Source organism: Artibeus jamaicensis, unplaced genomic scaffold, assembly GCF_021234435.1.
Source record: "Artibeus jamaicensis isolate MK-2021 breed Jamaican fruit bat unplaced genomic scaffold, CSHL_Jam_final contig_3176, whole genome shotgun sequence".
Lineage (NCBI taxonomy): Eukaryota > Metazoa > Chordata > Mammalia > Chiroptera > Phyllostomidae > Artibeus > Artibeus jamaicensis.
This window is the reverse complement of record NW_026521740.1, coordinates 3,747,847-3,769,967: the sequence shown is the minus strand read 5'-3', so window position 1 is coordinate 3,769,967 and position 22,121 is coordinate 3,747,847. Positions and strand designations below refer to the sequence as shown.

Here is a 22,121-nt window from a genome sequence, read left to right as displayed (position 1 = left end):
AGGGAATTGTAAGAGCCTATGGCCAAGTGTTGAGCCTGGGGAGATATTCAAATCCCAACTCTGACGCCACTGACCCCAGCCTGGGCTACCTCGCTGGTTTCAGGGTTCCCAGCAACAAGAGGTCAGTGCCGAATGGATGAGTACTTTTCAAACCCCTCCTTGTCACCTTTTTTTTATAGTCACCTTCTTTATACCTTATCTTCCCTGACAGGGTATAACCTGTATACCTTATAAGGGTTATAAGGTATAACCATCCTAACCTGATGCTTAGGATGGTGGGAGACTTACAGGAGATAATCCAGGTAAAGCTCTGAGAACAGTGTCTGGCAGAGTAAACACTCCGTATATGCTACCGATTATTGTCTATTCTGGGATTTTAATGGATTCAAAACACTAATTAGGGTCAGTAACTATTGTATAAATGTGCATTTGCTAACATACTACTAACAGGTTATTACCCACCTCATCTACAATCACAAGTGAACACCAACACCTGTTCATTACTACATTATTTGGGGTTTTAAACTACTTCTGTTGCAAACCTCTTTTTCTGAGTATAAAAGTAACCTGCGATCTCTGTGGGAAGAGAAGGAAGAAGGAGAAGAAATCAAATGATACAGAACTGTTCTACGTGGAAAGTACCAATTTCTCATCATCTAACACTGCTATATATATTAACTGTATAAATGAACCAATGACCAAGTCTATTATCTATTCTTCCAGACTCTCTTCCACCCTAAAGTTTGAATGAGTAAGAAACAGCATCCAGAAGAAGTGATCCTGGTCATGTGAAATGGAGAACCATTCCCTGGTGCACCACAGTTCTCTGGAGTCTCACTGTTTAGGGGCCCCTCCCAGGGATGCAGGACCATAGGACAGGTCCCACTGTGCTTCCCCACCAACCCCATCTTCGTGCAGGCAAATCACGGAAAAAGGAACACCAATGGCAACCAGGAATGGGGAAGGGATTTTAAACTGGAAGAGAACCTTCACATTTTACTTTTACCTTTACCATTCTCAAGGTGGTTTCCCCAATTCCACACAGCCCAGAGACTGTGAAAGAGTCTGGCAGTTTGTAAGCCAGCCCAAAGGACAGCCATCTTCAAGGTTTCGTGTTTATAATAAAGTCAGTGCCTAGGTTTTGTGTTGGGAGCAGATCGACCATTTTACTTCAAGAACTGCCCATCAAACATCTCCCTCATTGGTGCCTCACAAAGGTGAGCCCCATTCCCCACCCCAACCCATTCATTAGGTTTTGCTGTTAGTGGTAGTGTGGTTTGTTTTGTTTTCTAGTCAGATACAGGAAAATGTAGGGAAGAAGTCTTGCTGCTCAGTTAACTGACATGATTCCTAAAAGCAAATGTGGGGTCAGAGATCATGCTCTGACTTCTGCAGATCATATGATCTAAAATAATCTTCAAAACCAGATCAGTTTTCTAGTACCAGTTTCTGTATTATTCCTATAACTCAAGGGGCAGAATCTTAATGCACTATATACACTTGGAATATCAGGCTAGTATAGTTGTTTGGTGCCTTACATTTACTGTATGAAAGAGGGCCAAGGAAACAAATGCACTTATAATGAAAATTTTTATGCTGAAGTGAATGTCTCATAGAAATAGTCCAAGATGGGGGTGCAAAAACATGCTAAATTCACCTTTCCCGTGCTCACACCAAATCTAAACTGCATATGAATCGATTTCATCTGAAAAGGACCCGAGCGCTATCTGAAGAGCTCGCCACAATAATCAATATGTGTAGATGAGGCAGAGATGTGGTCCCGCCCAAACCCCTACCCCTGCACCCGATGTGACGACCCCCAGTCAGGAGGAACACAGAGCATCTCCCTGAGCAGCAAGGGTGACGAGCCCCATATCTGGCACTCCAACCTTTGGGACCTGCAGCAAAGAGGTGGGCCCTCAAAACACCTGGCTTTGAACACCAATGGGGCTTACAGCCAGGAGACCCAAAAGGTGGGGTGGCACGGGTGGGGGCTGGAATGGAAAATCCCCTCTTAAAGGACTGGTGCACGGATTCACTCACCCAGGGACCCAGCAGTCTAAAAAGCACCTAGATCTAGACCTGTGTGAGGGAAATTCATTAGTTAATCTTTTTGAGGTTTGTACACTTTATTTGACAACTTCAGGCTGTGGAATATTTATAACTTAAATCCCTTGTATCAACTATATGCATGGTCTCCCAAAGGAAACAAGAAGTAAATGTTTTTCGGAGGCTTCTGGATAAAATCCTCAGTTACTGTCTCTAGTTTACGTTAGGATTGTATCTAAAGAGATCATCAGCAAGAGACTCTTCTTTTGCACATCAATTTTGCACCTCCATTTCCTGCCTTAACCACTCTTCTAACTGTATTCTTTCGAGTACGATGAGCTATTAGATCTGACTCTCTAACGATCTGTGGAAGTTTTCTGTACCCAGGAAATGCAACCTTTCTAAATTTCTTGAAATTCTTTAGTTGATCATGATCATCTTTCACACTGGGTGCAATTTGGGAGGCAGAGTCACTAACCAGCAGGTTCAGTCAGTGACACCTCCCTCGGAGGCGGCTCACCGTCACCCCAACGCCTGTCCTTGTTAGGTGGTTTTTTCAGTTGACCACACTAATTCTGTCCTGACCTCACATGTCTTCCTGATTTCATTTTCTTGAAATACTTTGTTACTTTCTGGTATCATTTCATCATTAACAGGGCCATTTGTTTTTATATCCAATCTGGGAGCTTTTCTGATTTTGACATCTTCCTCTTGTTTTCGAACTCTCTAACTCTAGTTTTGTGATCTTGAATAACTCTTCCAATACCTCATTTCCTTTGGTAAAATCATCAATTGTCCTCTTTTCTGGTCTTAGTTTTTCTGTAGAAAGAGATTTATTGGCAGAATTTTTCACAGTGGATTTTGAATCTGTATCTGTAAGTAAGTTATCTTTCCCCACCAGCTCATTCTGAGATAGATGTTGCTCCTTATTTTTCCATATTGAGGGTATAGCAGGTTGCATTTGTTTCTAGAAGGAAACAAAACATTTCCGTTCTTACTAATTTATATGAAAAAATTTCTTGACTTTCTTCATCCCCTTCCCCTTCCTTGGTGTATGGCTGGAAGGAGGTTCGGGTGGAGTTGGTCTGCAGCTGCTGGGAATCCCGATCTCTTTTCAATTTACACCTGGGAGCTTCACCGACCGGTGAAAGCTGATAGTTTGGGATTTTCCATCCTCACCAGAGTACTTGATACAACAGTATTGTTACCCAAGCTTATTTGGGGGTTCCTTTACAGTGGATGTTTCTTGTGAAGGCATCCTGAATTTTTGTTCCATTCGGAGGGTTTTTATTTCCTTTGGCCTTTCCCTCAAATCCATACTCTACTGGGCTGGCATATAGGAAAGCCTCGATAAATATTCGTTGAATAACTATGTTTACCAGAATGATTTTTTTTCAACCATTGTTGGTGAGGCCAGGTCTTTTGAACACAGAGTTGAAAAAGATGGTCCTGGCCCTGGAGGTGCTCACAGGCTGGCAGAGAGAATAATGACAATAAGTGCAACAATAGAGAGAGAGATGGAAGTGCTTTCTCAGTTGAGTGGAGGGTGGTGAACTCAATCTGGGTGAGGGAGGAAAGGCTTTTTAGAGAATATACTGTGTGAACTTATTCTAACTAGTTTAACAGGAGGTAGATGAGCAAGGAGAAGAGGAAGGAAACAAGGCAAAGATGACCTGCGCAAAGGCACGAAACACTGAAAGTATAATAGGAACCACAGCAATCTGATGTTGCAGGAGTGAATAAAACATATCAAGATGTCCCAGAAGTTTATCAGATTATTCTTTAGGTGACTAGTATTTCCTGCAATGACCTGACACAAAATCGGCAAGTTAAAGAGTGCTTTCCTTTTGAAAAAAAATTATTCTCCCCCAAAATGTACTGATTCCTATAATTCACTGATTCCTCATCCATCTAATTCCCCTCATCTACAACTATTCAAGGAATTTGGCAACTCTCACCCAGGTATCTAACTTATTAAAGGGCCCAGCCAGAGCTATCACCCCCTTTCTCCAGCAATCTTGGTCAGAAGCCACTCAAGGCATTCAGGCCACATGAGAGAGAGGCTATGAAAGATAAGGGAAGAATGCCACTGTATCAAGCCTGCTGGGATTAAAGCTGAGGTATTCCTCAACTCTCCCACAGTTCCCATGGCCGCTTGCTAATTTGAAAATACCAGCAGGCTTAGTCACCACCAAGGGCACAACGGCTTAGGGGAATGGATCTTGGACTCTGTCATGTGTCAAAATCATCTAGGGAAAATTTGTTAAAATGCCACTTCATGGCCTCTACTCCTAAGGATTCTATTCCAGTAGATCCTGAATATGGGCCTGGACTTCCCTTTCTGTTTTGCTGTTGTTGTTTGGGGAGGGAGGTGTTTTTAAATACCCCAGGTAATTCTGTTGCTTATAATCTATAGGCTTTAGTGAGATTCAATGGACTGATTTGGAGCCTTTCAAAGGCTTAAAAAGAAGAGAGAGGAGGAAGGAAAGAATACAGGAAAAAATGTAGCCTAATATCTCAAAAATGTTTACCATTTACAATGTTAAAGCCTAGAATTATAGTGAAGACCAGGATGCACTACACTTCAGTTAAATGGACAGCTGAGGGGTTTTGTTAGTCTCTTCTATTATGTACCACTTCTCCACTTGTCCTGGTCGACCCTTTCCTTTCTCTTCTTCCCTGTTCCTGATATTCCTAGGATTAAGATTACTGTCTTCTTGCTGTCTGGTCAGCTATTCTAAATCCTTAAGGACCTTAAACAAAATGCCAGCTTTCTGGTTCCATTCAGCAGAGTGATGGTCTGGGTCAGAAAGACACAAACAAGCCTATGCAGAGGAGAATGCCGTCTTCCACACAAATGTTCTGGATGATGTGGATCTCAGAGCCCCTTCAGGACCAAGACCCGTGTTCCCGCAGTTGCCAGAAATATTATCTGCCAAGGGCTCAAAGCTCCAGGAACTGCCCTTGACTGAAGAAAGCTGTTAGCCCAAGATTATGCCTTCAGCCTGGGTGCAGCCACATTCTAGCTGATGTGGTACAATTCTAGCTGAGGGGTACAATGACCCCTTGTTTAGAGGCAGCAGAATGATTCTGAAAGGCCATCCCAGCTCCAAAGTTCTCTTCCGTTGGAGCCACTGTTGTGCATGTACTATAGTTCAATTCCCCCTCCTGTGTAAACCTGCTAACCTCTCTCCATGCCAATGTTGTTCCCAGAGGACCTACCAATAAACTGCAGAGTCTATTTCCAGGGAATGGCATTGACCCGAGGTACCAAACTTGCCTCCTTCAGTCAACTACTGACTGCACAGTGTAGTGGGCCTACACCTTACTTCTTAGGTAACGTTAGGTGGTCACTCAATCTCTCCAAGTATCTTCCTCCTTATCTATAGAACTTGAATGCAGACAACAACAACAATACTTATTATTTTAATTTAAAAGGGTTTTATGAGACTTACCAGAGAAAATATGATGAGATTCCAAAGGGGGCAGCCTTCCAATCCTATCCCAATAAATCTTACCACTAACTTAAAAAAAAAACCAACATAACAACCCAAAAATCTATGGGCCACAGCAAAAGCAGTTTTAGGAAGGAAATTCTTCTTAGGATAGGCCATTATGAGCCTAACTCAAGAAACAAGAAAAATCTCAGTCTAACCTTACACCTAAAGGAACTACCAAAAGAACAAACAAAGCCTAAAGTGAGTAGGAGAAAGGAAATAATAAAGACCAAATCAGAAATAAATAAAACAGTTTTATAAAAAGTACAAAAGATCAATGAAGCAAAGAGCTGGTTCTTTGAAAAGATAAACCAGATTAATAAAACTTTAACTAGATTCATAATGAAAAAAAGTGAGAGGACCAAAATAAAAGAAGAAAAGCAACAACTGACACCACAGAAATAAAAGGATTATAAGAAAACATTAGGAACAACTATATGACAACAAATTGGACAATCTGAAAGAAATGGATGAATCCTAGAAACATACAATCACAAAAACTGAATCAAGAAGAAACAAAAATTCTGAACAGATTGATTATACTTAATAAAATTGAAGCAGTGATCAAAACTCCCAACAAACAAACATGTTAGACTGGAAGCCTCACAGATGAATTTTACCAAACATTAGAAGAAAAACTAACACCTAAATTTCTCAAACTATTCCAAAAGATTCAAGAGGAGAGAGGACTCCCAAGTTCATTTCACAAAGCCAGTATTGTCCCAATTTCAAAACCAGATAAAGACACTACAAAGAAAAAACTAGAGGAAAATATCCCTGATAAACATAGATGCAAAAATCCTCAACAAAATATTAGCAAACTGAATTCAGCAATACATTAAACAGACTATATACACCATGATCAAGTGGGATTTATTCCTGGGATGCAAGGTTGGTACAGTATCTGCAAATCAATTAACATAATACAACACATAAACAAAATAAAGGATTAAAATCATATAATCATATCAATAGATAAGAAAAAGCATTTGACAAAACCCAAAACCCATCTATCATAAAACCTCTCAGCAAAGTGGGAATAGAGGAAACATGTTTCAACATAATAAAGGCCATATATGACAAATCCACTGCTAACATCACACTCCATGGTGAAAAACTAAAAGCATTTCCCTTAAAATTAGGAATAAGACAGAGATACCCACTTTCACCACTCTTATTCAAAATAGTACAGGAAGTCCTAGCCACAGCAATCACACAAGAATAAATAAAAGCTGACCAAATTAGACAAGAAGTAAAAAACACCATTCTTTGCAGACAACATACTATATATACAGAACCTGAAAGAGTCCAGCAAAAAAGCTATCAAAATTGATAAATTCAGTGAAGAATCAGAATACAAAATAAATACGCAGAAATTGATTGCATTTTTATACACTAAAGGTAAACTATTAGAAAGGGAAATTAAGAAAACAGTTTCATTTACGATTGCATTAAAAAATACTTAGGTGCTTTGGGATGGTGAACACACAATACCAACATACAGATGATATATATAGAATAGTAACACTGGATTCTATATAATTTTATTAACCAATATCACCCCAATAGAGTCAATTTAAAAACACCTAGGAATAAATTTAACCAAAGAGGTAAAAGACTTATACTCAGAAAATTATAAGACACTGGAGAAAAAATTGGAGAAGATACAAATAAATGGAAACATAACTCATGATTATGGATAAGAAGAATTAGCACTGTTAAAATGTCCATACTATCCAGAGCAATGCACTTCCTACCAAAATCAAAATACCAATGGTGTGTTTATAGAACTAGAATAATTAAAAATTTTATACAGAATCAATAAAAGACCCCAAATAACCACAGCAATCTTGAGAAAGAAGAACAAAGTTGGAGGAATGACACTATCTAATATCAAATTACACTACAAGGCCATAGTAATCAAACAGCCTGATATCAGCATAAAAACAGACACATAGAGAATGGAACAGAATAGACAGCCCAGAAATAAACCTATGCTTGTATAGTCAAATAATATTTGACAAAGGAGGCAAGAACATACAATGGGGTAAAAAAACAGTCTATTTAATAAATGGTGTTGGGGAAGCCTGTAAAGACACATGCAAATAAAGAAACTAGGCCACCTCTTATACCATAATATAAGAATAAACTCTAGGACCTCCAGTCAAGATGGCGGCATAGATAAACATGGCTTGCCTCCTTGCACAACCACATCAAAATTACAACTCAAATATAGAACAACCATCACTCAGAACCATCATAGATTAAGCTGAATGTAAGTCTCACAACTACGGAATTAAAGAAATCATATCCATCCAGACTGGCAGGAGGGGCAGAGACATAGAATGGGCTGGTCCCACAGCCACTTGTGCTGAATAAAAATCCGGGAGGATATCTTGGGAGTGAGGATTCCCAGCCCCACACCAGGTCCCCCAGCCCAGGATGCCAATGCCAGAAAGATATGTCACCATAAATTCTGGCTGTAAAAAACCAGCAGGGATTGAGTTGGTGGAGGAAACTTCTAAGGTCCCAAGCAGTTCCTCTTAAAGAACCTACACACAGACTTACTCAGACTCACTCCCTTTGAGCTCTAGCACCAGTGTATCAGCTTGAAAGGCACCAGTGGTATACAGAGAGAAACCGAAGTGTCTGGCATCAAGGTGATATCTGGGGACAGCTTTCTCCCAGACAGAAAGGTGGGCAGAAGCCATTGCCCCTTTTCTAAACCCTCTCCCCACAGAGCCACAGAGCTGGCAGGCTGGTGCCATATTTGAGACTCTGTCAACCTGGCTAACACTGTTTGCCATGCCTGGAGATCCCCAGAGGCTGTCTCACCCAACTTACAGGCCCAAACAAGCTGCTTTTCTATTTGGATGGCAGGTCTTAGCTCATGCTTCACAACTTCCTAAATTCTCTCAAACATGCAACAGCCAACCAAAGTGAGCCCCCAGCCACCCATACCTCTTGTAAGTGGCCCTAGGCCCAGCACTAGCAGCAGCCAGCCTAGATGCACAGCTTGGCTTTGCCTGGAAATCTCCAAGTCCAACACAAGTCACAGCCCTCCTAGATTACATTGTAGCTCAGGCAGGGTGGTCCTGGGCAAAACACAGGTAGGGGATAGCCTTGGCCTGCACCACCCAGGTAAACCCCAGGGCATGCAGACCCAGTGAGCAGCTACCGACTATGTCAAAGCACCACCACCCTGCCCTCACAGAGCTGATACTTCACTGAGGGCAGAGGTAGGTGGTCAGTGTTCACAGTCATTCTTGCAGCTGACAGGCCTGAATAAATCCCTCCCATTGAAGCTGCCAACAGCAATAAGGCTCACCTATAAGAGGGTGTACTTAGCCCACACAAAGGGCAAACCTCAAGTTTCCAAGCTTGGGTGAAACGGGAGGCTGTGCCACTGGACCCTATAGGACACCTACTACATTAGGCCACACTACCAAGACATGGAATCAGAGCAGCTCTACCTAATACTTAGAAACAAATGCAGGGAGGCTGCCAAAATGAGGAGAAAAGGAAACATAGCCCAAATGAAAGAAAAAATCAAAACTCCAGAAAAAGAACCAAACAACATAGAGGTAACTAATCTATCAGATGCAGAATTTAAAACACTGGTTATAAGGATGCTCAAGGAATTTAACGAGGCCCTCGACAGCATAAAATGAATCCAATACAAAATGAAGGATACACTAATTGAAATAAGGAACAATTTACAAGGAAACAACAGTAGAGTGAATGAAGTCGAGAATCAAATCAATGAATTGGGACACAAGGAAGAAAAAAACAACCAATCATAAAAACAAAAAGGCAAAAATAATTTTTAAAAAGTGAGGATAGTGTAAGCAGCCTCTAGGACAACTTTAAATGTTCCAACATTCACATCATGGGGGTGCCAGAAAGAGAAGAGAAGAGAAAGAAGTTGGAACTCTATTTTAAAAAATAATGAAAAGGGACTTCCGGCCAAGATGGAGGTTTAGGTGGAAACATTGTGCCTCCTCGAACAACCAAGTTTAAAAACAATAAAGTTTTAGTAACAAAAATGCAACCAAAACACAGAAAAATTGAACTATATGGAAGTCCGACAACAACGAACCGTTCAGCCAGACCAGTAAGAGGCATAGCAGGGTTGGGCGGGAAAGATCTGTGGGATCGACCCAGGCACAGGCAGCAGTTGGCAGATCCCAGGTGTGGGTTAGCAACCGGGGAACCCAGTGAGGGCACAAGGTGGCAGGCTGACCGCGGTCACACATTTGCACACAGATAAACCAGTGAAGGAGCGAGCAGTGAGACAGACTGCTCAGGACCCAGCAGCTTGCGGGAAGCAGCAGAGGGTACCGCTATTGCCCCTCTCTGACCCAGCCCCCACATACAGCATCACAACCCAGCGACTGAGTTACCCCACCCTGGTGAACACCTAGGGCTCTGCCCCTCATACATAACAGATGCGAACAGATCAAAACATTATGGCTCAAGAAGAACAGCTCAAAGCCCCAGAGCCAATAACTCTAAGCAACAAAGAAATAGCCAACCTATCATATGCACAGTTCAAAACACTGGTGATTAGGATGCTCACAGAACTGGTTGATTTTAGCCACAAATTAGAGGAACATATGAAAGCTAAACTAATTGAAATGAAGGGAAAGGCACAGGAAAGCAATAGTGATGGAAAGGAAACTGGGACTCAAATCAATGGAGTGGATCAGAAGGAAGAAAAAAATGACCAAACAGAAAAGGATGAAGAAACAAGAATTCAAAAAAAATGAGGAGAGGCTTAGGAACCTTCAGGACATCTTTAAACGTTCCAACATCTGAATTATAGGGGTACCAGAAGGGGAAGAGGTAAAGGGGCTTACCTAAGAAGAAGAAGATTAAAAAGATGAACAGTGAAAGGAAAGAAGATAAAAAAAGATGAACAGTGAAAGGACAGTAAACTCACAGTTATTAACAACCACACCTAAAACAAAAGCAAACTAAGAGGAAAGCTAGATCAGGAGCAGAACCATAGAAGTGAAGATAACATGGAGGGTTAGCAACAGGGGACTGGGAGGAGGAGAAGGGGGAGAAGGTATAGAGAGTAAGTAGCATAGACAGTAGGTAGAAAATAGATAGGGGGGAGGGCAAGAATAGTATAGGAAATATAGAATCTAAAGAATTTGAGACACGTGGACATAAACTAAAGGGGGGGGGGAATGGTAAGGGAAGGGGTGTGCAGGGTGGAAGGGAATGAAGGGGGAAATGGGACAACTGTAATGGCATATTCAATAAAATTTATTTTTTAAAAATAATGAAAGAAAACTTCTTTAATTTGGTGAAGAAACTAGACATACAAGTCCAGGAAGTATAGGGAGTTCCAAGAAGATGGATATAAAGAAGCCCACTCTAACAAACATCATAATTAAAATGTCAAAGGGTAAAGATAGAGAATCTTGAAAGCAGCAACAGAAAAGCAGTTAAGTTACCTACAGGGGAATTCCCATAAGACTGTCAGTTGATTTTTCAAAAAAAAACTTTGCAGGCTAGAAGGGACTGGTAAGAAATATTCAAAGTCATGAAAATCAGTGACCTACAGCAAAGATTGCTCTACCCAGCAAAGATATCATTTAGAATTGAAGGGCAGATAAAGAGCTTCCCAGAGAAATAAACAAACAAAAAACTTAAAGAAGTTTATTATCACCAAACCATTATTATATAAAATATAGTATATTCCATTTCAAATGTATTATATGGAAGAGACTTATTTAAGAAAAGATGAAGGTCAAAACTATGAATTATAAAATGGCAATAAATACATATCTATCATCAACTGAATCTAAAAAACAAACTAAGCAAACTAGAAGAACACAGACAGAATCATGGATACAGAGATCATTTTGATTATTGCTAGATGGGAGGGGGATGAGAAGGAACAGGAAGATAGGTGACTAGATTAAGAAGTATGAATAAGAAGTTACAGAATACCCACTGGGATGTAAAGTACAGTATAGAAAATGGAGTAGCTGAAGAACCTGTACAGATGACCTATGGACATGAACAATGGTGAGGGGATGGCCTGAGGGGGTGTGGGGTGGTGGGTGAAGGGGAGCAAAGGAGGGAAAACTGGAATAACTGTAATAGCATACTCAATGAAATATAATTAAAAAATAAACTGAAAATGGAATAAAGACTTAAATGTAAGATTCAAAACCATAGAACTCTTAGAAGAAAACATAGGCAGTCAAATCTTGAACATTTCTCTTAGTAATATTTTTTTCTGATATATCTCCTCAGGCAAGGGAAACAAAAGAAAAAATAAGCAAATGGGACTACATCAGGCTAAAAAGCTTTTTCACAGCAAAGGAAACCATCAACAAAATGAAAAGACACCCCACTGACACCCCACCCCAAAGACAAATGTGGGAAGAACACATTTGTCAATGATATGCCTGATAAGGGGTTAATATCCAAAATTTATGAAGAATTCATGCAACTCATCGCCAAAACCAAACAAACCAACAATCCAATTTAAAAAATGGGCAGAAGACCTGAATAGATATTTCTCCAAAAAGTATATGAAAAAGATGCTCAACATCACTAATCATTAGAAAAATGCAAATTAAAACCACAATGAGATATTACCTCACACCTGACAGAATGGCTATCATCAATAAATCAACAAATAACTGTTGGCAATAATGTGAAGAAAAGGGAACACTTTGTACTATTGGTAGAAATGTAGATAGGTGCAGCCACTGTGGAAAATAGTAGGGAAGATCCTCAAAAAGTTAAAATGGAACTTCTTATGACTCAGTGATTCCACTTCTGCATATATATCTGAAAACAAAAACCAAAACAATAATTTGAAAGAATTATTGCATATGAAAGAATATATGCACCATATGTTCATTGCAGCATTATTCCCAATAGCCAAACTATAGAAGCAACCAAGTGGCCATCAATAGGTGAGTGGGTAATAAAGCTGTGGAACATACATAGAGTGGAATATTACTTGGTCACGAAAAAGAACAAAATCTTACCATTTGTGAAAGCATGGATAGACCAGGAGATATTATGCTAAGTGAAAGAAGTCAATCAGAGGAACACAAACACCATATGATTTCATTTATATTTGGAATCTAAAGATCAATATAAACAAACAAACAAAACAGAAGCAGACTCAGAGAACAGACTGATAATTCCTAGAGGAGAGGAGGCACAGGGGGCTGAGTGAAAAAGGTAAAGGGACTGAGAAGTACAAATTAGTAGTTACAAAAGTCATGGGATGAGAAGTACAGCAGAGAATGTAGTCAATGATATTGTAATACATTCATATGGCACCAGGTGGGTGCTGGAAATATCAGGTCCTGGAACATTCTGTAAAGTAAATGATTTTCTAACCATGATGCTACATACCTGAAACTAATACAAAATAATAGTGAATATAAACTGTATTGAAAAATACAGTTTGAATTGAATACTGTATTGAATATAATAGAATATAAACTGTATTGAAAAATAAAAAAAATATATGTAAGAGTTCCTTGTAAAGAGTTGTATCATGTTATCAGCTAACCTCACTATGTGTTTGTTTCCCACGCAGTAATCAGGGAAGAGGGGAGGAGGAAGTGGGACATCTACAGCTATTATACAATTTGGCTTACAGATCATGTTCTAACATGTCTCAAGTCAACAGATTTGGGTCACTCATGAAGATACCTACGCACATATTAGAAAATTAGAAATAAAACCAGGAACTGAGGTATGCATTGCTACATTCCTGAAACTGAAACAGACCAATACTTGTTCACTGTTTCCATCTGAAGACAGCAGCAGAACAATTTCCACTACTCTAGAGTCAGAATTCACATTATTACCCAATAAGTTATTCAATGAGTAATGGAATGGCATTTTGAACAAACAAGTAAAAACAGTTGGGTACATAAAATGAAGACTGCTTTTCTAGGCAATTGAATATTTTCTGGATTACTCTGATACTGTATCCACTGAAAAGAAAAATGTAATAGCACACAAATGAATTCAAAAACATCTGATTAGATCAAGAAGGATAGTTGAAAATGACCAACTCTAAAACTCTGTTTCACATTAAAATTACCAAGTTGTTAAGCCTCTCCAAGAACTTGAATGAAATACGGAAATAAGGCCTGATACTCATAAGCCCAGAAGGAGTGACCAACAAATGCCTTACTCTAACAGATGGTTTCTTTATCAGGAAAAGTCACAAATTGTTTAAAACTGGGAGGACCTTCGAGATCTACAAGACTCCCAACTTTGCTCTCTGCCCTCAGGGAAAACACAGTCCAATGGAAGAGGCAAGACAAATCCACACGAAATATTAACTGCAACCTTTCCCTTTCTTGTTACCTGAACAATGAATGAATTACAGGCAGAAATATAGGAATTCGGACCAACAGATCAACATGTAGGCTGCACCACCCCAGAAGGCTATCGGTCTCAGGTATCGGGAAACTACTAATACATATCTTGATTTCCTAATAAATCTGAAGAAATGCTGAGTGAAACATTTTCTCCACGTGTGGAGAAAACATGTAAGAACTTCAAACTTACAGTGAGGTTGCTGATTTGGTTTAGGTACATTAACTCAGTGCTCATAATCCTTAAGTGGCCCTATGTAGAGGCCTCTGGGAAAAAGAGAACTGGACCCTGATTGCTGAACAAAAATCAGAGTTAAGATAGGTTGAATCGTGAAACAATGAGAACGGTGAAGAGTTGGGGCCGGTGTAGAGGGGGAAAGGTGGGTGGGGTTCTTAGTCAAAAATACCTTTATCAGGACCAGAGGAGTCTTCCTGCATGCTGCAAACAGAAAGCAGGGCCTGAGCCCAGGGACTTGAGCCATTTTGCCCAACCAAAATAAAAAAGACAGGGGACATAGCAGGCCAGCCTCACTTAATAAGATTCTGAGAGTTAAAGGCAGGGGTGGGCAGGTAAGCACCTGCTTCAGGGTAGAATCAGAAGGGAATAGTCCTCAGAAGGCAGATCACAAACCGGAGTGTAAGGGAGTTCTTATGGACCTGCCTGCATTTGTTAGCGAGTCTTCCACCATTGGACCATGCTCTGGAGGTGAATACCCCCAGGCCAGCCTTTCTGCTTCCCCTAGGGAGGGACATTACAGGTCTTAGCAACAAAACTTCGCATCTGTCTAAGAAACATACCTTCAGCGTTTGGCAAGCGAGGTCACCAAGGCAGTTCTAAGGACACAAGAGTTGAAGCTCTGGGAGCCTTCAGTCACTGTGTATCTCCGTTACAATGCTTACAATTCCCAATTATTCTAGGCTCGGTCTAGATCAACCAGGTATATTTCGGGGTGTAGGTTTGGGCAGGGTTGCCCTGCAGCACAACCCATCCATGGCAAGGAGGGAGGGAGGCGCATCTAACCGTGTATTGGGCTTTTCCTGGATGAAGGCAAACTGTTGGGATCATCGCAATGACTCAAATTCAAGTTTACTACAGTGCCCAAGTTCATTCATTCATTCACCGATTCATGGAGTCAGCATGTCACAGAAGAATGGTTCAGAATGCAAGTTCTGGAGCCAAATGCTCAGGATAGATTTCTGACTTTATTTATTACTAACATTGTACTTTCTTCATCTGTCAAAAGCAGTCAGTTATAATACCTACTTCACAAGGTTGCAGTGAGTAGTGAAAGACCAAATTCACATAAAGAACCTAGAATAGTGCCTGGCACTGATAAGCACTCACTAAATTTTAGCTGTTATTACTCATTCATTCAGAAGGTTATAATGAATGCTGATAATGTGTCAAATACTATATGAGGTCTTCATTATCTTTCTGTTCATTTTCCTATTCTTTAACTTAAGCCCCTATCTCAGTCATCAGCCAGGAATGTGGGAGTCATCTTCAACTCCTCCCTCTCTGTCCCTCACCACCGCCACCCACTTCTAAAAGGGCCAGGTTTCACCTATTAAACATCTGCCAGCTCCTTCCCTCTTTTCTGCTCCTCACTCTCACTGCCTGACTCAGACCTTCATTTCTCTTCTCAGACATTATTACAGAAATCTCCTCTGTCTCCCTTCGGCGAGTGCCATTCTCAAACAATGTATTCTCCATCTTAATTCTAAATTGTCTTTTGAAAACACATATGTGACAATAATATTCACTAGCTTAAAGCACTTTATAAGATAAGCTCCCAGCTCCTACTGGGCACACAAGCTTTTGTGATGTGGCCCAGCCTCTCTCTCCAGCCCTTTCCCCCGCCTTCACCCTGAGCCCACATCAGACAGGCTGGAGTTCCCTGACCATAGGACGCTGATCCTGCTGCTGAGTCACCACCGGTCCTCCCCTCTTCCTGACAGCACCCCTTCCTCTTACATTAAGGTTCGTTTTTTAATCAATAAATACTTCCTAACACTTAAAGGAGTAAAGTCTGTGCTAAGTTCACAGAGTGTGATGATGATCACACTCAATCCTTTCTTTCACACGGAAAGAGTGTCTTTGAGTCTCTTAAGGGAGAAATGAACTATGAAAATTCAGGTAAAACTGTCTAAAATTTAGCACTGTTACCCTTACTGGTTGGCTACTTTACAGAATTAGAGAAACTGAATATATCTTGTCATCAAGTCCAAAAGTACTTCAACTGGTTTCAATTCCAACAGTAAGCTATGACACAGTGGATTTACTCATTTTGACTCATACAGTTACGATGTGTTGGAAAAGATTGATGTGAACTATAAAAACAATGATCAGAAAGTTACTTCGATACAGTGTTATAAAGTTATAAGCCATTAATTTGTCACTATTTTGTAGAAAGTGAGTAACCAAGAGTTTCTGTGATTGTCTAGGGGTAATAACAGGCTAGGTTTATCTTACATGGTTAGGAAATAATGCAAAATATAGTTAACTCAAACAGCTTTAAACATCATGCTTTTCTAAATAATAGATTTTACATCATTTATTGAAGAAAGGCTTATCAATAAGCACAACAGACTGCTTACAAAGACAAGTAGATGATTCAACTCAAAGCCTTCTTTACTTTCCCAGTGGTGACCCGGTTCATTCAAAGTCCCAGACTTGCACAACCATCAGTCACATGAGAACAGAAGCCCTGCTCTGGGCGTTCATTTGTCATAGCGCTCACCTCCTTCTGGTGGACTTCCCAGTGGATTTCTGACCTTCCACACTGGCCTTCAGGGCCCTTGTGGGCAGGGTCCTGTCTCATTCATGACTGAGCAGAGCTCCAGGAAGAGCCTGGCAGAGGCGGGGCTGCCTGGACTCACTCAGCCCCAGTAGAGACGCTGTTCCCTTCTCTCCTGTCTCTGGGATAACACACGGTCCTTCCTAAGAGCTGCTACCCTGCTGCAATAAGTCCTATCAGTTTAAACACTTTAATTTCTCAGTTCCAACTGGTATGCACCTTCTTCAAAAACTTTTGTGTGGTTTTAGCACTAATTTACTAATGACGAATGACCCAAAATATTTTGATTCATAGAGTGGTGAACAATCACTATGTAAAATGACGTCTCTACCATACCATGCCAGTGAAAGTAATAACAAATCAGTGACTGAATTATGAGATTAATTTTCTCTTGGGCCTCTGTGGCAAAGCATGTGATTTAAATGGTTATCTAACATCAGCCTAGTGACCCTAGCTGGTATGTTGTACCAACCGGCAGGCGTTTTAGGAAACTGAAAACTTGAACTGTTATTTCCTATACCACCGCCGGTGGAGCAGTGCACCCATTTCACAGCTAAGTCTTATTTTAAATACGGCGAGAGCAAACCTCACTTCTCAAAAGCTCATTAACAAAGTCTTGCAGTTAAAAGAGCAGCCTGTGACTCATTTTTGGATACCCGTGTGGAAATAACAACTCCTCCCTTTGCTGAGAAACGGCTTAAACAAGTGCATGGGAACCACAGGAAGTAATACTGATCTCGCCGGTGTCAGTGGACTTACAATTCCGTCTCAGACAGTGGGGATCACAAAGATGCTGCCACCACTTCTTGTTTTCAGGCCTCTGAAAAAAAGTCTCATGTGGGCTTATAAGGAGCTGCTTCCAGGCTGTGTCAATTGCTCCACATTTCTTGGCTCCTTGCTCATACTGTGAAGTCAAGAAGTCACCATTCTGGTGGTATTGTTGAGAAAGTGACCTAATAGGAAGTGAAGAAGTGATCCAACCTTACTAAAGCCCCCCACTAAGTACAAAAACGAAAAACAAAACTCCAGAGTAGACTTAAAGTAGAACTAGTCTTAAGCGAATACTCAAGGGAAGCGTATGCACAGGTATCTGAAATAATTTCTAGAAGACCTAAACGCGCAGTCCCTCGCCCAATGGGAGAAATAAGCCCTCTCTGCTCTGTTTGAGAAACCCAAGGTTCCCAGAGGTGAAGAGTCGGTGTGAGCCCCGGGTCACACCCGAAATCCCCCCTAGGACACCCCTCGAGGGCCCAAGCCAGCCAGTCCCCAATCCCCGGGGGAGCCCCATCCCGCAGCTCTCTGCGCACAGGTTGGAGGGGCGCGTCCTTGCTCCAGGAGAAGTTAAGGAAAGAAAAAGAGAAAAACGAACCAGGAACCCGCAGGAGCGGGCGAACCCAGACGCCCTGTCCTGCGAGGGCGCTCGTCCCTCGCCCCTCGCCGGGCGCTGTCAGAGTCCGGAAACCTGTGGTGCGTCCCCGCACGCTTCTGGCTGCTCCTCCCGCGCCACCGGACCTCCACACCGCCGCCGTCGCAGCATCTGGGCGCTGCCGCAGCGCTCACAGCTGGGGACCAGGCCCCGCCCCCGGAGGACTGCACTGGGTCCCTGCGCCTGTCCCCGCCCCGTGTGAGTAGGTGCGCTCCAGACCCTGGGGAGCAGCCTCCTCCCCTCCCCTGCCCGCGCCTTCCCTCCAGATGCTGTGCCGCCCCCCCCCCCCAGGGGTAGACAGGACTTTCCCGGGGAATCCCCGCGCCGCTGGTGACGTTGGCCCGTCGGTGGATTTCCCGGCGCGGACACTTGCTGCTGGGTCGCAGCGTGGGTGTGACCGCTGGAGGCTGCGGCCGCCCTGCACCTGCCGCGACTTCTGAGCTGGCCGGAAGCCTGCGCGTCACAGCTCGGAGGCTGGACGGCGATCTTGGTCTTCCCAGAAGCCGCCCGAACACATCCCTCCGAGCGGGCCTGCCACCCGGCGGGTTCATTCATTCATTTGCTACCCATTGAGCGTCCAATCCGCCACTGAGGCTACAACTGTCTCAAAAAATACCGCAAGACTCAGCCCTCAAGGACCAGGCATTCCAATGGGGAAGGGTGAACAGATAAGTGTATATGACTTGAGGTATTCTATGTGGAAAGCACCTTGAAAAATAAGGTTGAAGAGTTCTAAGTGCTCAAAGAAGAAACGAGCCCACACTGATGCAAGGAAATGCAGGAGCTCCCAATGGCCACAGGCTGGGACAGTCTGAGCTACAAAAGGAAGTAGTAATGGATTACAACACAAAGTAAACAAAGACATCCAAGAATCCACAATGATATAAATAAATGGTTGAAAAAATAAATAAATGGTGGAGAAGGGATAAATCACCCGTGCAGAAGAATTCCTATATGATTTGCTCACAATGACTTTTTCCCCAAAAGCATGGAATGGAGAAAAGGAAGTAACTCTACGCTGGAGAGACCCGAAAACCACTACCTCAAGCCAGGCGATCAAGGTCAACATTAACAGTCATGTTTATATTAATCACTGTACTTTTGATATGACGAGATGAAAATGTCACTTTTTCCTCTGTGGTCTTCCTCCCCAAAACCCACAACCCTGGCCTTACCATAAGAGAAACATCAGACAAATTCCAATGATGGGGCATTCTACAAAACACCAACAATTCCTCAGAGCTGTCAACATCATCCAAAACAAGGCAAATCTGAAAAATTGCCACAGCCTAGAGGAGCCTAAGGAAACACAACTACATGTAATGTGGTTTCCTAGGGAGGGGACAGAGGACATTAGATAAAAACTAAGGAAAACTAGATAAAGAGTGGACTTCTGTTAATATTAAAGTGTCAAGATTGGGTCCTTAGTAGTGACGATGTACCACACTAATATGAGATTGTAATGATGGGGGAACTGGGAACGAGGTTCATGCAAGCAGGGCCATCCAACCTTTTGGCAGCTCTGGGCCACATTGGAAGAAGAGCTTTCGTGGGCCATGCATTAAATACACTGCAACACGGAATCACTAAAAAATGTCACAATGTTTTAAGTAAATTTATGATTTTGTGCTGGGCCACCTTCACAGCCATCCTGGACAACATGAAGACTGTGGGTCTCATGTTGGGCACCTGAGCTTCTCAATTTGTATGTAAATCTAAAATTATTCCCCCAAAATGTAAGTTTATTTAAAAATAAAGCCAAATAGAAAAAATGAGGGGTTAGAATATATACCAAGTCTCCCAAGATAACAAAGCAGTCAGGGGAGGAAACAACGATATTTAGGTTAAGACCATTTTAAGCTGAGGGATCTGTAAAGGTAAAGGCCTCGTGGCAGGTGTAAATCTTGGGGTAATATCAGTGTGTGTGGAACAGGATGAGAAGGGACGGAATGACAGGGGGTGAGGTGAGGAGTAGGGAATGAAACATGTAGGGCCTTGGTGGTCATAATGGTTTTTAAATCTTACTTTGCTTGCGAAGGGAAGCTACTAAAGAATTTTTAGCAGAGGAGACCTATGATGTGCTTTTTCCCCCTACTGTTGTGTTAAGTATAGATTAGGGGACAAAGATGTGAGCAAGCCAATTGGTTAGGAGGCTGTGATGGTTAATTGTATGAGTCAACTTGACTGGGCTACAGGACTCCCAGATTGTTAAACATGATTCTGGGTGTGTCTGTGAAGGTGTTCCTGGATGAGAACACTTTTGAATTGGTAGACTGAGTAAATCAGATTGTCCTTCCCAATGTGGGAGGGACTCACTATCTATTGAAAGCCTAAATAGAATAAAGAGCAAGATAAGGGAGAATCTCTTCTCTCTTGGCTTGACTGTCTTTAACCTGGGACATCAGTTTTCTCCTGCCTTCGACTGGCCTTCAAACCAGAACTTATACCATTTGCTCTCATGTTTCTTGGGCCTTCAAACTCAGACTGGGATTAGATCACCAACTTTTCTGGGGCTAAAGTTTGCAACTGCAGATCATGGGACTTCTCGGCCTCCACAGTTGAGCCAGTTCCTTATTCATGCTTTCTCTCTCTCTCTCTTTTCAGTTTCTCCCTCCCTCCCTCCCTCCCTCCCTCCCTCCCTCCCTCCCTCCCTCCCTCCCTCCCTCCCTCCACAGGTGGCTAAGACTGGCATAGAAGAAATGGAGGGAACCTGGCCTCTAGGTGCAGAGGTTCTTAAACTGATGAAAGAACAGAAAATAATCTTGAGGGAAAAAGTGAGTCACTGGTCACCACTAGGCTCCTACTCATGATCCCTTTACTATCCTCAAGTCCAGATCCAAGTCACAGGCTACTCGAGAACCACCTCTGAGTGTGGGAGGCTTCCAAAGTAAGCCAATCTAAACACTGGTGTTCTTCCTCTAGCATTTCATTTTCATTCTGATTTGTGGGAAAATTCAATAAATCCATTAACCCATGAAAAACTATAAGTAAGCTTAGAAAAAATTACTTAAAAAACAATGCAACAGATAATTCATAGAAAAGCAAATTTCTTGTTGTTCTGGAAGCTTATTTTTCTGTGCCTGATACACAAGGAGGGTAGAAATCGAGTGGTTGGAAGTTGTACAATTTTGATTTGATTAAATGCTTCCCCTGCCTGTAATTCCTTAAAGGATACTGTCATATTCTTATATTAACCCAAATTGCAATTAAGTGAAAACTTTCTTCTTATATATTGGCATACTTGTAAGAGCCCTGAAGTTTATTTAGCATGCACTGCCTATTGTATGCTTACAAATAGAATGAAAAAGATGATGGGCTTTAAAAATCTGGTTTAGAGGCAGAACTGATCCACTTAGTAGCTCTTAAGGGAAACCAATCTTTCTGCAACTGCTATTATGCATGACAAGTTGCAAAAGTATTTTAAGATGAGACTGTTACTCAATACTCATTGCTGGTAAAAACCCCTTTTGCACCATGGCCCTCTCCTGCGGAACTGATAAAAGTGAAAGAAAAGTAGAAGCAGAACATAACAAATAAGCCATGCCTTTTACAGATAATAGTTTAGTCATAAGCCTTTAAATATTGGTTTTGAATTTGAATAATTCACTGAGTTCTCAACAAGTGTAATTTTCACAAATAGGCTGAACAATTTTAATCTCCATTTTGTTCATTGACATGAATTTGTGCTGTTTAGAAAGTACATATTTCTACATCAGAAAGCCTTACTTTGGGGCTGAGATGTGGCATTCTTCTCTTTTTCCTCATCTTCCTCCATCTCATCCCCTTGCTGCAGCTCCTTATCTTTGTCCGTCTTCTGTTTCCTTTAACACACCCTTCGAATGGACTGACTCCTTCCTTCAGTACGGTTTACAACTTCTCTCGGTTCATGGACCACAGCCAGCATCCCTTCATGACCCTTAAGAAAATGTAAAAGTATATCAGAACCACAAAAACCAAACATCTTTCAAAATATGTT

The 22,121-nt window shown here is 41.7% G+C and overlaps 1 protein-coding gene and 1 pseudogene across 3 annotated transcripts in view; both read right to left on the bottom strand.

Moving 5' to 3' along the window:
- The window catches only part of STX11 (syntaxin 11), a 31,071-nt gene extending 12,725 nt beyond the window's left edge, over positions 1 to 18,346 (bottom strand). The window contains exons 1-2 of one of the 3 annotated variants that reach the window (XM_037144923.2): positions 18,089 to 18,346; positions 17,479 to 17,672 (exon numbers count right to left, since the gene is read on the bottom strand). The gene's annotated coding sequence lies outside the window, so the exon portion shown is untranslated. Of the gene's footprint in view, positions 1 to 16,662; positions 17,258 to 17,478; positions 17,673 to 18,088 lie in introns of those variants that run through there. The other 2 variants (XM_037144920.2, XM_037144924.2) reach the window with 2 other exon arrangements.
- On the bottom strand, positions 2,263 to 21,910 carry LOC128627109 (nibrin-like; annotated as a pseudogene).
- Between the last annotated feature and the right edge of the window lie 211 nt (positions 21,911 to 22,121).